Source organism: Ornithodoros turicata, chromosome 7 (genome assembly GCF_037126465.1).
Source record: "Ornithodoros turicata isolate Travis chromosome 7, ASM3712646v1, whole genome shotgun sequence".
In the NCBI taxonomy this organism is placed as follows: Eukaryota; Metazoa; Arthropoda; class Arachnida; order Ixodida; family Argasidae; genus Ornithodoros; species Ornithodoros turicata.
The window spans coordinates 41,906,617-41,924,635 of NC_088207.1; the positions used below are offsets into that span (position 1 = coordinate 41,906,617).

Sequence of the window (18,019 nt, forward strand, 5' to 3'; positions counted from 1 at the left end):
TTAAATGATTGCGTTTTTTTTTTTTTTTTTCTTGGGTGCTATCTCTAGGAAACTGAACATGTTTGCTGACTGATACTTATAAATATGCGACGAGCAGTGTGAGAGCAGTTGGCGCGTCGTACACATAATTATACTTGATATATACTCAGCAATTAGTTGCTGCAGAGCAATACTGAAACATACGTCGGCGCTTTTCACTGACACCTTTATATGGTGCACCACTCTCAACTGGAAGTTAAAACTGCCACGTATGTGCCCTTTGTGCGATTTGAAATTATACTCATAACTAAAGAAGCATCCCCCTTTGCGTTCTGATTCTATTTTTTCTGTCCACGCATGTACCTCCCATTTACGCTAGCAGTTCGCCTGAACGATATCACAGTTTTATGTGCATTTCACGCCTATAACATTGAGGAATTTATTCACGATTCCCGAAATATCGCTGTCATCTCAGTTGGAGGGAAATTATCACACTACAAGCACCACGAGTCTTCGCAGCTCCCCTGGCTCTGTTAGCGTGCCAAACACACGACACATTTTCTCATAGTTCAATTCAAATAATGAACAAGAACAGGCTGCCTTCGTCGACGGCCTATGCATGGCTTGTATCCTACCTTAGGAGTACCAAGCCATTAAAACTGGCTGACCACGCTCTCCCCATACCAAGAAGAAGTATCCTACTTTCCATGGTGAATCACAGGTCCTAATTTAACACAATCAGTCCACTTGGAAAGTACCACGTGGCCAACATCTGTAATTTAACACAGCTTATAGAAAGTTCGGCCGCAGGAGTGGAAAGGTATGCTGACAAAAGATCCAGGCTGCATTCTTTCCTCCAACGATATTTGAAACCACTCGGAAGGCAGTGGCGTCTCGGCGTCGCCATGCCAACATAGGTTGCCAGAGCATCACCTATCATCAGGGGCGTCGGAACAGGGGGAGCAGGGGGAGCGGCTGCTCCCCTTCATTTACAAATGAGGTAGCACGGCTCCCCCAGTCAAAGGCCACTGCCACAGGGCGACAAGTTCTTGCGCGAATTTTCGTTTAAACCACTTTTTTTTACGAGTTAAGTTTGAGAAGAGTTAAAGACAACTGGCAATGAAATCTTCGTTCCGTACCGCGGCTCCCACTCAGACATGCATATCATGTTCCTTCTGTTGCGTCTTCCATTATTGGAGCTGCTGCGCTGGCAACAAGCTAAAAAAAAAATATCATTGACTGCAAAAAAAGAAAAAGAAACCGGGCTCTCGCGGCTAGTAGCGCTCGTTTATCTTTTTTGTTTGTGAAGTATGTGTAAAAGATGTGTAAGTTATGTTTGTAATTATATTACCGTTATCTTCTCACTGACATATTCATACACATTACTTCTGCAATGTCCGTTTAGGTCTGCTGTACAAGTATGCACAGGTCGTAATATGTCTGGAGCAAGTTTTGAAATTCTGTACCACCCCTGCATCGCCTACATGGTCCCTCAAGGCAAACAAACAAAGAAGATAATGATGATGATGTTAATGATAGCTTTTTTTTTTCGCTCCCCCAGTGAAAAAATAGTTCCGACGCCACTGCCTATCATCCGCTAAGAGTAGAGAAAGCACGGTCTGTTGCACTGGGTAGTGTTTTGGAATTACGCCACCGGCATGCTCCCTCGGTTCAAAATCGTTGGCATATTTCGCGCGGATGCTAAACCACCTTCTACCGATCACTCTACAGAGGACATTAACGGACCACCTAAACCGCTATGCGTAGTACTTAATCGTTGCAACTCACTGAGGATTGCGCTGGAGCTGCTTTGTTTTTTCCTCAGCTTGGTTCCTACTCTCCGGTTCGGTCCCCAGACTTTACCCATTCTTTTGGCAGCGAGTTTTTAGATATCAGCCTTGCCCTCAAGAGGGTTCCTGCCACCTTCGAAATGATTATCTTGCTGTCGGACTCTCAAACAGTCATTGCAGCTTTGGCGTCGCCCTCGGACCTGCTGCCACCCTCAGAGTCATTGGTATGCATTTCGGTACATCTTGCCTTGCATTAGCGATGTCATCATCACGTGGATTACTGGCCACCGTGGACTCAACTTTAACGAAACCGCCGACACCCTCTTAAAATGTCCCTCTGAGGGGAGATATTTCCTTTCTTCCCTGTCCTTGGGCGTACTTCTGTTGCCAGGTATAGACGACACACAAGCCTATCTCGAGCTGTCCTTCCATGACCCCCTATGGACATCTCTCCTTCTGGTGGAAGCCTAACCTGTGCAGCTCCATGCAGCCAGAAGTCTGGTTGATGCGAGCTCAATGCATGGCGCTACCCTTAAATTGTTACCTTCATCGTGCTGCTGCTGGTGGTAATGCTGAAAGTTGTCGTTGTCGGCCTCACAAAGGTGGGCAACGTCATTCTGGTGTCTTACACCGTATTGTAGCGCATCAAGGAATATCCCAGCCTCATTCCATCATTCTCAGACTTTATTTTTCTTGCTCACGTGCCGTGATGTACGTACAATACCCGATACTGTTCTGGGGGGAATTTGCGTGATGTGCAGACTTCTAACAGAACTGTGCCGACATATGCCTGACAGCGTCTGAGGAAAACCCAGGAAAATCCTCAGACAGCACAACCGGCACCAGGATTCGAACCCGGGGACCTCCCAGTATCGGCGTGACATGGCAAGCACGCAAACTACTGAGCCACGCGTGCTGGTCATCGTGCTGGACGCTCTGTGTCCCCTGTTTCCTTCCTGGCCAGATTTTCTTCATGGCTCACGGTTATCTTTCGATTTGACGAAGAAGAAGACTGGCGCCGCCGTGCGGTCAACCCGCAAAGTGAAGTGGCTGGCATGAGCGTACGTAGCGCGTAGTGTGTTCTCTTCGTATCAACGATGGACATGGAAGGCTATTTTCGTTCTAATATCAAGGTCATAGAGCCCCAGGAGGCGTCATCGACCACTTAGGACACTCATTCACTCATTAGGACACTCATCACAAACTCCAGGAAGATTGTAAGCAGTTTGCTCTGCCCCACCAGCGTGCAAATATAGGACTTCTCGCGTGCGCCGGATTGTCAAAGTTCATGGCAAGCGAAGAAGCGATTTCCTCTGACGACGGAGGAATACAGTTGCAACATCGATGTCAGCGAGCTGCCGAATAACAGTAATGAGCGACGTTTTAGAGCACTTGCCACTTTTTACACCTGCCACCGACGAGGAACTGCATAAACGATCTGAGGTGTTACAATATGCGTGTGCCTTCGGTAAATAAAAGTGAGAAGTCCGCAATGTCTTGGGGTTGCTGAATTAATGCAGGAGAGCAAGATACCACAGAAAATGAACAAATGATGTTGTGTACCAGACCGCGAAACCTTTGTGTACCAGACTGCGGATCAAAAACGTGCAACACAGCGTTGAGGACAAGTGTCGTGGGTCTAGACCGGAGCCCGGTCCGCGCCCAAACGCAAAATAACTTTGGGGCCAGAATCCGGCCTGCAGGCTCCCGCTTTCAGGTTTGGGGCACGTTTCCAGACTGAAAAAAAAAATCGGTGCCTAACCCTGACCGGTTCGGGCTAGGGTTTTCATGCCAATGCTATCCGTTGCAGCGCCCTATGGGCCCTACTTCAAACGCTAGCTTCTGCTTCACGTGCCAACCAATTGGCTTCCTTAAAATCCCGCTGCGACCAGCCACCGTCTCGTGCATGCGTGGTCATCTGGTGATCGTGACGGATAGAAGAAAAAAATGGGGAGGTGCATCACGACCAAATCGGACTGACTACCCCAGTCTACGTAGAACAAAAAGGAAAACAAAAACGAAACAGGGAATGGTGTCGTAATCTTTTTCTGAAATGGCCCATTAGGCGTAAGAAACGTGCCTTACAACGAGCCGTGTTAGCGCTACCACGAATGACTTCCACATGTATCGTTGTAAGATACGTTCCTTACGCCCCCTTATGCCCAATGGGCCATTCCAGAAAGAGACTGGGAGTGGACCCGGTTTCGAATTCGGGCGACGGCTGTGCTGTCTGGGTGTTTTTCTTGGGTTTTCTTCAATCGCTTTAAGACACATGTCGGCAGAGTTTCCTGTGAAGTCGGCCCAGGACGCACGCCCCCCCCCCCCCTCCCTGCGATAGTCGTGACGTTGCCCGCCTGGACGACTACGGCCAGCAGTTCCACCGTCACCACCACCACCGTGGTAGCCTGCGGTCCTGCAAATTGGGCAATTTTCAACAAATTTCGGTTCGATTCCTTTGGATGGCGTCTACGCCCTACAAGCTGGCTTCGCCTTGACTTCACCATGACTACGCAAGACCACCATGACTACGCATGACTTCACCTCGTAATTTTTGGCGTTACGTGAAGCCTACTTTCACTCTTTGCTGATGTTTCTGTAACAATATCCGAAAATTGGCCTTACCTTATACATGTCAGGGTGAGGCAAAGCAGGATTTACAACATTATAATACCTTCCGTCACGAAGTTTACCTCGCCCTTCAAAACGCTAGGTGAAAAACCTCTACGAAACTGTCGTCTGAACATGAAGTTGGCTGCGCCTTGTGTTCGCAAGCGTTAGGCGAAGCACGCTTTACGTAACCGTACATCATTTTCTTTGCTCCAGGTGGGCGCACCTTAGTTTTAATGCTCTTAGTACTTAATTTTCCAGTATTTTTAATTCTATGTTGTAAAGAGAGAGAGGGAACAGAGAGAATCAGAACAAATGAGGAAAGTATGAGTCTCGTCATACGTCAACGCTCCCTCGAAGCATCCCATCACTCATCTACAGGCTACGCCTCAACGTGCCATACAACGGCAGATTATTGTTTAAGCTCGGAAGGGTTTCTTCCCCCAACTGCGTTCTGTGTGGTGTAGTTGTAGACGTGGATCAAATACGTACTCCAAGACTGCCTGAGGTACAGTGCGCACCGTTTTACCCTTGTGTCATCGCTGACCTGCCTGAATAATCGCCCATACTCCATCGAAAAGGTTCTTAGGTACTCGCCTGGAAATCAGCTCACACCCGCCATGCGCGCCCTTGTGCAATTCCTCGTCTCGACGGATCTGTTCGACACTCTGTGACGCTCTTTTTGTTGCCTGTGTTTGTTTTTCGTGCATTGGGTTTTTCGCACTTTCGCACTTGCTTGAGTTTTTCCCACTCGCGTCTAGGCATGTGTGCATCAGAAAGTACACAGATTTGTACGGCTTTCCCTTTCTTTTTTCCCCGCCCTCGTTTCCCTTCATTTGCTTTCCATATATTAAGCCCTAAATAACGCGTTCTCGAGTTGCCAGTTCTGAGTAGTTTGGGACTAACATCTCCATTTTTCCTTTATCAATCAATCAATCAATCCTCGTGTGTACTTTGTGTTCCGGATTGCGTTTCTCCTTTCCGCGAACCTCAAGGGAACGTTATCTTCTTCGAATCTACGCCACCTCGCTTGCATCCAGAGTTGTACGTAACTCGTTACAAGTAACTCGTTACCCAGTAACCAGTTGCTTTTTCAGTAACGAAGTAACGACCTAGTTACTTTCCTAAAAATTGTAACTAATAACGTATTCAGTTACAAAAATCGGTAACGCGTTACTCACGTTACTCGTTCCTTTCCTTGGTTTACGCTCGGCTTCAACATGGAATGACATGGTCAATTACTATGTGGAAATTCCCGAAATCTCGCACGCTTCTAACACGAGGTGACCTGACCTGGATGTTCAGCTCCTGAGAGCCTCTGGTCAACAGTCATTCTTTTGTTGAGGCCTAAGGTGACCGGCATGACGAATGCCGCAACACTTCCCGGTCGTGTCATTGACCATGAAAGCATTCTTGGAAAAATAACCCTGGATTTGTTTGTGGTTGTGGGTGTTATCTCCCAGCAGCTGCCAATGGATATATTAGAGTAACTAAGCTCGCCGAAACTCGTATCCTGAGATGGCTTTGTCATTCTCTGCTGATTAGCTGTGTTGTAAAGTGGGTCCACCCGAGGTGGACCACCAAATTCTGAGTTTATTATATGCAGCTGGCGCGTGTCATTGGCCTAGCAGCGTATCCCGGAAAGAAACCTTAGTCCCTGTATTTTCGCTCCCCCCTCCACACTTGTGGACTCCAGTGAGGATCACTCATTGGATTATAAGATGGCACAGACGATAATCACGTGAGTGTGGCCTGGGTTGGACGAGATGTTCCGGGTGAAGGCGGCAAAAGGTGACGGGAATGTAGTATTTTGGTGTCTTCTTTGCCTTCCCAAACTAAAATGACCGAGTGCATCCCATTCGTCGCATTCGAATTTGGAGAAGCGTGCTCAGGTAAGCGTCTTGAATATCTTAGCTGTAGCAGTTACCGTATCAAGGATTATACGTTAAAGGCACTGTTTTCCACGCATCAATCGAATACCTCGTGGAGCCAATGCCGTGTTCTGAGGAGGTAGCCCGGGAACCTGAGAACCCTGGCTGTTTTGATGGTTTACAACGAGGGGGGGGGGGCGGTTATGTTTACTAAAAGAAAGGAAAGGTTAGCCACGCAAAGAGCCAGCTTATAAAACGGCTTGTAGACGTTGGTGTAGCATTTATCAGTTTGCATAAACGCACAATATCGCGCTGACGTCGTGCAGCCTCCTAACAGTGAATAAGGGAATAAAACCAGATGTTGTCCTTGAATTCAGAGAACAAAAAAAAGAAGGAAAGTTAGCCTCGCTGTTGATCAGGCGCATCCAACACATGTGATTGTGGTATCAAACAAAGGGTGCTGTATCTGATGCCTTTCCACAGCAATTCTTCAGTCTTGCCACAGAGGCTCTCTCGAGCAAACGCACCAAAAATAAAATATGCCTATTTCGGTTACCAAGTATTCTTCAAAGCGAATTCCATGGAAATTGTCGGACGAAATGAAGCACGTGTCAATTTTGACATGGTTGTGGCTCTGTAATAGCGTGGTAACGTAAAAGTAACTCGTTACTATCGAGTAACGGGAACGCGTTCCTTTTGTTACTTTAGTAACGGGTAACGTATTTAGTTCCTTTTTTTCGTGGTAACGAGTAACGGAATTTAGTTCCTTTTTTTCGGTAACGTGTACAAGTCTGCTTGAAGTTGCATCATACTTCAGTGTTCAAAGAATACATACTGTTGCGGCTACAGGGGGATCAGAATATCCCTGCAGGAGCCGACATTTGCCTTGCAAAAGAAACGGGAAACTGCTGGCAGCACACGGGATTACGAAACTTCATTCGAGGAGACTGCTATGTGCAAGTACATATGCGAAGACGGGTCGTCATACGATAGGTCTTTTATTATTACGCTCTTTCTGTCGACATCACCTCTCACAATATCTCTCTTGCGTCATGCAAATGATTTTGATCGTAAGCTTGGTGTTCCTCGTTTGACGATGCGTTTTTTTCATATTACGACCGCAGACACATATTGTTCTCTTTCCTCTCCACTTTTTCATAAATATTTCAAGGCAGGAAGACGGAAACTTTTCTTTGGGTCTCATGCGTGCGATAGGTGAAGCCATGTAAATCGTGATTGTTCTTCATTTGTCTAATGGATCACTCACCGTCTGCATTAGATCATGTTTTAAGCGAAAATAGGGCAGGATTCGACATCTCCATCGCATCTCTATCGTATTTGTATGGTAGTATTTGTCTCTCATATCACTTTCTTTTTCCTTTTCGCTTTTGAGCAGAACTTTTGCATCCTGATCACCTAATGATACCAAGTTTTGGAATAAACTGCAGCAATGATTCCAGATTTTCCTCATTACTAAAGTACATGAAGAGGTGCTGCATTAGGGATTACAATCATGAAAAACGTTTAGGAAAACAGCTGCATCAAACCTGCATATACGCACACTAGGTTCACGCGCACATCAAACTGCAGTCACAAATACATGCGTAGTTTGCAGTGCACATGCATGCACACTTCGTGGCCAGCCGTACCCACTTTATACAGGACATAAAGGACATAAACAAGTTAAAGGAGATTTTCGTACTTGTGAACTTTCCGTGGGTTATGTAAAGCTATAGCCGTTTGCAACATAGAGTCTGCAGTCTAAGCAATGCCTCATCTTCACAACGACTGACGGGAAAGTCGCAGAGGCAAAGCTCATCCACGGCAGACGAAGTAAAAATAAGTTATATAAAGTCTGCAACATACTTCCCCTTCATTTATCTTCTACCTATACGCAATCCTAACCTATGATATGAATAAACGTAAACGCATGAACAAAATGCAGTGACAGGCTTTGGTTTTCGATGCCCCAAACCAAACAAAAACGACCTGTTAGATTGAAACAAATGTCGCAGGTCGTGCTTGCGACCTGAGGTAAAGCTCTGCATCGTATTGTATTGCCGCAATGCACAATTCTTTCCTACCTACAGCCATCAGCCCACGAGTGTATTTTGCTTTGCTTGCTTCACAGAACAGATTATTTTACGAAGGAATACGACAAACTGCTTCATACCTTGGCCAAATACGACAAAAACAAGGCATTGAAAGAGAATATAGTTCGAGACAAATAGAGTTTTAGTAGCGCGTGCACAATCGCTTTGTGTTCGGAAGAAAACAACACGAGCACACTCCGCAAGCGCAGAACGTGGCTTTGCGTATAATACGTGCGCAATACGAACACGGCAAGGTTAGGCTACAACAAGGCGAACACGTGCGCTACGATAAAAACTCCCTCTTCGTTTGCATCGTATCGTATACGCACACGAGCGAAGATCTATTTATGGAACTACGTATGGTACACAGACATAAAAAAGTTACTGATACCGATAACGTTCTGATCTCCATCTTCCGTAACACAGAGTATAACAACGTCTTAAGTGCTACCAGAGTATTCCAACGTAATTCGCATATCTGGTTTCAGTAAATCGTGGGTGGTATATTCTGTTAGCCTCCCGCTCGACCTTTCCACAAATTGTTTACCGAGACTCGTCCAGAAGCTAGTCCATGAATTAATGAGGAAAAACACATGTCTCGCATTACCGACGTTGAATGCTAAGGCAACTGGCGGCACCAATTATGATGAGACCAACCTGCTGTCAAAGAAGGAGTATCCGTCGTACAGGATTACTGTGAAAGAAATAGATACCTGTAGACCCGAAACCGTTCTACTGTTTGGATGAAACGTTTTTAAACGTGTAAGGCTATTTTGGGTACCTGAGAAAACAGTGACTGGAGGCATTTACTTCTACTTATTTAGTGAGTGCCTGCTGTCTTAACTAAGAGAAGACGGTGTAAACTTTATTTTCATGTGGAGCTCCCCCTCCCTGGCACTTGAAGGCTCTACATCAACAATTGCCTCGACATTGGATTGGCCGCTCAAACAGGAACCGGTTTGTTGGGAACGAATCATCGTCAAACCATCCGCGTCATCGGTGACGAGTACATATCAAGTATCTGTGGACGATGCCACAAAGAATACCGTGCTAACTGATGATGTGCTGTGTGCAGCCCTGAATGCTGACTTGTCTGGCGGAGCTCAACGCCGCTTCGAAATCAAGACGAGGCAAATCACCGCCTGGTCCTGACGGTATCACCTATTAGCACATCGCCAACTTGTCCATCGCTGCTCAGGAAGCCTTGTTGGGTGTTATGAATTGTGATAACTAGTACAGACATTGAGTAGCAACAGCAACGTGGAACCAAGGTGGAACCGCGACTGGAATGCAGCGCGGACCGGCAAACAAGCACACAAAACAACCACTCAGCGCGAGCCAAAATCAACCTTAGCTTCGTCACCTGAAGCTCTATCACATGAATAAGAGGTGGAAAACTCCCTTTCGGTTGGAAGGTCTCTAAGGTGATTTCACTGTTGAAACCTGGAAAATCCCCCGGAGATATGGCATCGTTCAGACCTATAGGTCTGTCGAGCTGCGTCTGCAGAGTTGTGGAAAAATGGTGCTCAGCCGCATAGAATGGGCACTAGAGAGAGAAAAACTCCTTCCAGAATGTATGCCAGGTTGCCGTAATGGACGAAGTACTATGGACGGAGTATTGGATTTGATGCCTTGAGTGGAACATGAACGTGCTCGTCATCGTATCATTGTGGCTGCCCTTTTAGATATCAAACGAGCGTACGACACGGTCAGCTACAGCCACGCCCTACATGCTCTGTACAGCCGAAGGATCCGCGGTCGGTCCCTCCCCGTTGGATTGCAGACTACCTCACCGGCAGGACAGTGTATATGCACACTGAAGGTGGAGATAGTGACCATCACGATATTTCGAGCGGTGAGCCGGAGGGCGGCGTCCTCAGCCCCCTGCTTTTCAACGTGATTATGGCAAGTTTACCCCATTGTCGGCCCAAACATGTGCACATTAGAATGTATGCCGACGACATATGTGCATGGTCTTCTGTAGTACAATTACCAGCATTGCAGTAGTGCCTCCAGAATGCATTAGATTGTACAGTTGCCTTTTTAACCCAAAAGGAGCATGGAACTGTCCCCCGAGAAGACAGCTTTCCTTCCCTTTACTAGAAACAAATGACCAGGCGATAAAGAGGGTGTCCCATCACAGGTCCTTGGGAATAGTTATTAATGCGCAGCTTTCATGGGCTGCTAACATCCATCATATTATGGGCAAAGCCGACGCACGAGTAAACATTTTACGCCGTATAATGGGCTCCCGCTGAGGAATGTCGACGAGGTTCCTATACTCTCCAGGGGCCGGCGAAAGTGGTTTTCTTCTCTTTTTTTCCCCCCTGTTTTCGGGAAAAAGGGATGTGTAAGGGGGTAGCCGAATTTTTCGTGTGGTGAATTCAATCTCCCCCTTCTTTTCCTTTTTTTTTTTTTTTTGCTAACATCAACATCATCGTCCGATATGTCTCGCGTGAGATAAGGCTGATGCGTAGAACGACAACAACACCTACATGAATGATTATGGGATGAGGTGATTCACCGCAACAATTGCGGTGCCATACCTGAGTGCATGTGAATTAGTATATGAGTGGGATGACGATGAAAAAGATGAGGCATACACACTCGCCCACACGCATGACACACGCAAATGAGATATCACACACGCAGGTGCGTCGTAACTGATGGGGATAGTAGTTCATCCGCTCCGCCACCGGAGATGAAATGCTGTGAAGAGTACATCTCCGCACATAGAACATTTGTAACGTAGTCGTACAAACTTTCTGGAACATAATGAAATACTTTGTCCAAATACCTTTGGAAAGGTGAATTAATTTCAGGACAACCCTTCGTATTTCGACCATACCAATAATATTTTGGTTTTCGTCGAAAGTCTACTTTTCTTGATTGATTGATTGTAGTGATCCCTCATACTTGCTCCTCCCGCTACATGTTTATGCGCCAAAGACAATATCGATATCCCACATACCAGCTTGTTTCCTTGGCGCCGTACTACGTATGTGGCATATTGCATCAACCAAACTTGAAGTTTCAAGACACGTACTCTACATACTGCACTGAATAAAAAGAAGAATCATATTCAGTGACCAGCCTCTTTCTATTTCACGACAGCGACTTTTTCTGCTTTAGGGTAAGGTGGGGCAAAATGAGACAGAAATTTGCAATTCAATATGAATTTTTTATTTTCAGTGTTTCTCACCAAAATAAAAAGAAAAAAAACTAGCCATAGGCGCATTCTCGGGGGTCTAGAGCTTCTTACCTTCAAATGCAGAACGAACGTAGCCGGTCTAAAATAAAGACAGAACAAGAAATTTAAAAAATGCAGATTGTCTCATCTTGTCCCAACCCTTGGGCAAAACAAGACATCGTGTGGGGCAAGATGAGACACGCCGTGGTAATGAACTATACAAATAAGTTTTTTTTTCAACCCAGGCAGACAAAGTAAAGCCCGTGGGCCCCTACGCAACCCCTTGGGTCCACCGCCCACATGATGTGCAATAAAACCACACAGAACCCGGTGCTATTTTGCTTCACCGTCATTTGCAAACGAGGCACCGCCAGTCGGGGGGGGGGGGGGGGGGAATATGTTTAATGCAAAGTAAGAAAAAAGGGAAGGGAAAGGTTAGCCACGGTGTGGGCTTGCTATTGCCTAATGCGCCAGCCGGATGTATCGCTGGTCACTCGCTTTTGCGTGCGCTTCTGCTCTGCTGGAAATATCCTAGGAAACAGGAAAATTTGCTGGAGTACCCTAGGCCATATACAACAACGAAATTTCTGAGGAGCAAGCGTAGAGCCACCTAATAGTTGACTTATCCGTTTGTAAATTACATTAAAATTAAATTGCAATAAATTTAAATTACATTAAATTGTATTGTATTGCATTAAATTGTACATTAAACACCGGATAACCAAGAGTGCACATATTTTGCATATATCTAGCTGAATGAATGAAGAAATAGCATGTGGACTTATAATGGCAGAATAAGCCTTCGAGACCCTGCTGCACAGATGAGAAGAAAAAAAGACTATACAGAAAATCGCACCTGTTTGGCGGGTCTCGACATTCCAGGCAGAAGTAACGAATTTTCTTTCTCTCTTTCTCTCTTCAACGCATACACCAATCCGGACAATTCTCACGTGCAACAAAGCGGATATGCAGAGCTACCTATAAGTGAAGTTTCAAGCGCATGGAGCAACGCGTCTCTGAGACAGGCGGCGTCGAGCAAAAAAATGTCGCGTCTTTCCCCGTGTCTCATCTTGCCCCGCCTTACCCTATATCTTGCAGAGTTGTGCCTAACTCGTTACTTGGTAACGGTTACTTTTTTTGGTAACGAAGTAACGATTCAGTTACTTTTTAAAATATGGGTATAATAACGGAATCAGTTACAAAAATTGGTAACTCGTTACTGACGTTACTCGTTCCTTTTCTTCAGCGTGGGGGAGCACATTTCGGCACTCCGTGTGGCGCAATGTGTGCAGATCTGACCTGCGTTACCCACGACCACGTGTGACTGAAAGTATTATTGCATCCCTCGCTGGATGTGTTGTTGTCTTTTCTCTTGTTTCCATAACCTCCGACCACCACTCCTTCCCAAGAATGGGCACCAATTGTGCAATGGCTACAAAAAACGCGTTTAGACTTCAAGCCTTTTCTTGTCTTTGCTAAGCCTCTGAGCGCCCTAAATTATGACGCAGGCCCTCGTTTGTTTTTGAGAACCGTTGGTGATCGGTGGCACGAAAACCGGTGTCTTTTCTTGTGTTTTCATAGTCTCCGATCACCCCCACTTCGGAAAGAAGGGAGGGTCCAGCAAGCTGATATGGACTCACGGTAAGAGGCCGAGAGACAGGAACACGAAGGATGGACGACAAATTATCAGACTCAGCAAAAGGTTTATTACAATGACCCATACCCAAGACGCGACGCAGAGGGTCAACAAGACAAAACGAAGGGTCACTAACCACGTTGCCAGGTGTGGCGGCATGTTTGTTGGCTCCTTTAACTATGCGGAGGTAACGTAAAAGTAACTCGATACCTGTGAGTAACGAGAACTCGTTACTTTTGTATGTCGGTAACGAGTCTGAAGTAACGGGTAACGGTATTCTTCTTTTTTTTTTTTTTTTTTTTGGTAACGGGCACAAGTCTGATATCTTGGCGTTTGTTTCATATTATCTTTAGGACGGCGTCCTAAGGTTTGAGAATAAAACTATAGAAGTATGACGAAAATGGTTTCATAATCGTGCGTTCACGAAATTGGATGTAACGTTAGTCCACGAAGACGCAGGGGATCTCTACAGGGTAATTCGTGACGGATGGAGAAACTCGTCCACATCTGCCATATAAACAGGCCTTTACCTTCAGACGTCTTTCGTTTCGTCTTTCAGACAGTTATATCTTACTGTATATCCGAAAACACGGAGAAACTAGGGACTGTATTGAATTGGATATCTTGTTGCACAGCGCAATTCCGAGCATTTCTTTCTGTAATTCAACAAAAGGAAGATAAAGGGAGGTATAAATAAGAAAAGATGAGATTCCGAGAAATTGTCCAACAAAAAGAACCTCCCACGGGACATCGCAAGTAGTGTTTCTCAAACAGTTGAGTAACTTTCTTCTAGTTCGCCAAGATTGCAGCATCTCAAGTTCTGTACTTCAAACCAGAAAGTCCCACGTGTGTCAATGCGGGACTGCTTTCGTACTGGGCTACCACTGTCTTATCGTATTATGTAACAACAACAAATAAGTTAGTGATAATGAATGGGGAAATTCGCCACGTAAGGTGCCACGTATGTAAGCATCATTAGCGAATGTGGAAAACTCTGGTTCCCAGCACGGCGTCTATCTGCGAAAAAAGTTGGCCATCGCAACAATCACGTTCGTGATAAATAACTGGATATCATCCATCGCAAAACAACTACAGTCAAAAAGAGAACGTCGTACGGCTATAGTTAGTGACCCTGAACCATCGACAATAGCAAGCGGAATGGGAATAGCAAGCCGCCGTAGCGCAGGCTAACCTTTCCCTCCTATTTTTTATATAATAAACATATCACACACACACACACACACACACACCACCACCACCACCGACAATTGAGTGCTACCAGTGTTGAACATAGCGCCGTTACCGTATTCGCGCTACTTTTTTCAGTAGCATGCTGAGTAACCATCCCGCTACATTTTAAATTGGTAATGGAAAAAGTATTCCCGCTACAAATATGGGTAGCGGCGAACTCTACTACTACTGCTACTTTTCATAATATGGAAGACGGAATATATACAATATGTAGACGGAATATGGAACACAGCGAGTTAACGGCGAAGCGGAAATTTTTCTAGTTCCCTTTAGTTACTTGGTGATCACGCAGACTTGTGGAGTACGGCCGGCTTCGGCATAAAGACGGGAGCCAAGAGGGCAACCCTGGATGTATCGCGCGAGAACATGCAACAGTATCTGTAACGTCATCTGTAGACCCTGTAACGTCATGGGTGACGTGGCATCATGCTTCTCCTCCTCATTATACCCGGAGTGGAGAGTTAAGGGTGAACGCGCGGAGCTATGTTTATGTGAGTTTTTCTTTTTTTTCTGGGAAACCAATTGCACACTTCAAAACCTTTCGTGCTATTCGGTAAATTGACACACACATACTTTCATCAGACGTCTTAATCTGAAAAAAAAATTTTGGATGGCCCTCTGTACTCCTTTAAACAGTTAACTTTACTCTTGTTGTTAAAGGAAAATTTATTAAAAGTAAGAACGGAATAAGAACTGCTACTTCCCACGTTAGTTGACGTACACCTTACATACACATATGCTTACAAACCACTCTAGATCCACTACTTCACACTTCCTTACATATATACATACAAACATACATACAGTACTCCATAAGACCACCACCCTAGATGTCTGCGATTATGTACAGTATGGAATGCAGTACATAATAAGTAGGAATATATACACAGGTGCAGAGTATTTACAGGGCAAATAAGAGCACGTGAATGACGTTCATGGGGGCGCACCAGAGACGGTCACACACCCATTGTGATACAAGATCGAGGGGTGATGACACCATTTGCGCGCGAACCCCTGCACACCTAAAGCGAGTAGTTCGTGCTGTAACACTTTGGTGAGCAAAACGCGCACGTTGCGAACCAACAAGAAGATAGGCGTCGTCCGCTGACGTCGGGCCACAGCAGAACAACGAGCTTTCCACAGCACAGAAGCACCACACGCGGTGAGCAATACACTTAGCCGATGTTTACTCTTGTTAGCTACGGAATATGACGCGTTGTTCCGCACGTGTGGGGTGGCGTTCTTGATTGTCGCCTGTTACCGGTTTGTGTGCTTACGCCTGCTTGTATACTTTTTTGTACAACAGTGTCAGTTGTGAGTTACGCCTGTCCTGTGTGGTTCCTTGAGTTCATTACGACGGGAAAGTTATTAAATGTACATATGCGCCATGTGCATTAAATTATATCTTCAATGCGCATCATCTCAAGGTCAAGATCAGTGTAAATTAACATATATTGGCTGAAGGTAGTGGTATATTTTATGCTGCATGCTTTTTCAAACCTGTAGCGACGCTAGTTTTGCGCTACTTTTTCGTGCAGCAGCGGGTAGCGGTATTCCGTAGCTTCATTTTGGTAGCGGGTACAACACTGGTGCTAGCACATTAAAGGCAGGACGCAGCCGGACACAGAGTGCTGGTGTGTCTGGTAGTCTTCCCTCTTCATGTGTATCAACACTCAATTGTCAATGATTCCACTACAGGTAAACTTCTGTACTCACCCATATGAGGTCCACTAATGAATCCGTTATTAATCAAGTCTGTGCCGCGCAAGCATATGATGATCTCGGCAGGCACTCAAATCTCTAATAACACTACACCATCTATCAGTCTCTTGAAATTGACACTTAACTCGAGTCACGCGCACTCTGTCGCACATAGGTCGTGCAACCCATTGCACATCACAACCGAGGCGGTAAGGGTCACGGTAAACTCCCATCTGCTTCACCACCATAACCTTCGTGCCACACCAGCTGAAATAACGTGAAAAAGTGTGGGTACCCCAGGCAAACGTTACGCCAGTGTCTGTCAACGTCGTTGGAACTTGGCATTGTCCCGTTCCGACAGACATGCATCGCCACACTGAGCATGCGTACTTATGAGTCAGCACCCACGAGGACAGTAAAGTCGTGTGCTGCGCATGATAGGTACGAGCAACAACCCAAGCAGCACAATGTACTGAAAGTCGAGTGCAATAGGGGTGGTCGGTATGTGTCTTATCAGAGTACTTCAGTTTCACGAGTCTGTTCAATGCCTTCCACCTACCCGTCCACCCCTATTGCACTCGACGTTCAGTACATTGTGCTGCTTGGGAAGCGTGCTGGGACCTTTTATCAGATATCATCAGATAATTTCCTGGACGCGTGTCGTCAATACGATAGAAAGAAACGCTACTGAAAGAAAGTGCGCAGAATGTATTTTTGCTTGAGATACGCACACACGTGCGAAAAATTCCCCTCGCGGTATGAAAGGTGCCGTTACCTTGACAACAATGCAAAAGAAACGAGATTCGTCCATTGAGTCGTTCGTGGTTTACGAGCGAACGAAGCTGCCATTTTACGTTTTCCCTCTTCCCTCCTTCTCGGAAAGGGCTTTAATGCGGAGCGCCCTGTCATTGGTCTCCTCAAACGTTTTACCCAATCATCGCGGGAGGTCGTTTGAGGAGTCCAATGAGGGCCCGCTCATCATTACCGGCTGTCCTCAGAATCAAAGAGAGAATGAAAGCACAATTTGCGTTCGTTTATTTATTTATGTTATGTTATGTATGTTATTTTCTATCGATTATAGATCACGAACGACTCAACGGATGAATCCTGTTTCTTTTGTATTGATGCCACGGTAACAACTTGTTTCATTGCGAGAGGAGTATTTTTTGCACTTTAGTGGCCTCTAACTTCGACATGCGATTTTGAATACAAACAACCGATATACGGCCTATGTACGCCCAACGGGCTCTTGGTGTTGAAGCGCGGATGGGCGATGGCCAGAGCGCTGCCTTTTATTCTCTTCCTTTCACTGATTTCTCGTGCTGTAATGGACATGCGAAAGCTTTTACAAGAGTACTTTCTTTTGCATCGGTTCAACTTAGAACAAACAGAAGATGACACCGTGTGATGTAACAGGCCTTGACTCCTAAGCGTTGTATCCAGTCGGATATGATACTGCGCGTGGAACTTTTTTAAGCAAATGAATATAAAGAAAAACGTTAAACCCGCACTCCAATCTCTGATCATTCGCACAGCTGTCATTATACCGAACTTCAAGCAACAATGCACCTAATTCACTATTTTCTCTTTGTACTTTCACACTGTGACATGGTATAGCCTACAGACTATATAACTGATGAAATTTAGATGTATATAGTGTGCATAGTTGTATGGTAGTTATATAGTTGCACAGTGTGCACATATTGCCTGTGTTTTGCGTGCCGATAGTCCTTTAGTGTAGCCATCAAATTACTGTGTGCTGAGGACCGCTTGTGTATTTCGTTCATAATAAATTTTCCCTTAACAACACTATTTCGAATTTTGTTTACTGTTTGGTTTGCGATTATACATAAACACTTCCCGATAAGTTGATAAGTAAATTAAAAAATATATGAAGAAAT

General features: G+C 45.4%; 1 protein-coding gene across 2 annotated transcripts in view; it reads right to left on the reverse strand.

Moving 5' to 3' along the window:
- The window catches only part of LOC135399891 (neuropeptide CCHamide-1 receptor-like), a 213,599-nt gene extending 197,065 nt beyond the window's left edge, over positions 1 to 16,534 (reverse strand). For both annotated transcript variants that reach the window (XM_064631623.1, XM_064631627.1), the window contains exon 1: positions 16,134 to 16,534. The gene's annotated coding sequence lies outside the window, so the exon portion shown is untranslated. The remainder of the gene's footprint in view (positions 1 to 16,133) is intronic.
- Between the last annotated feature and the right edge of the window lie 1,485 nt (positions 16,535 to 18,019).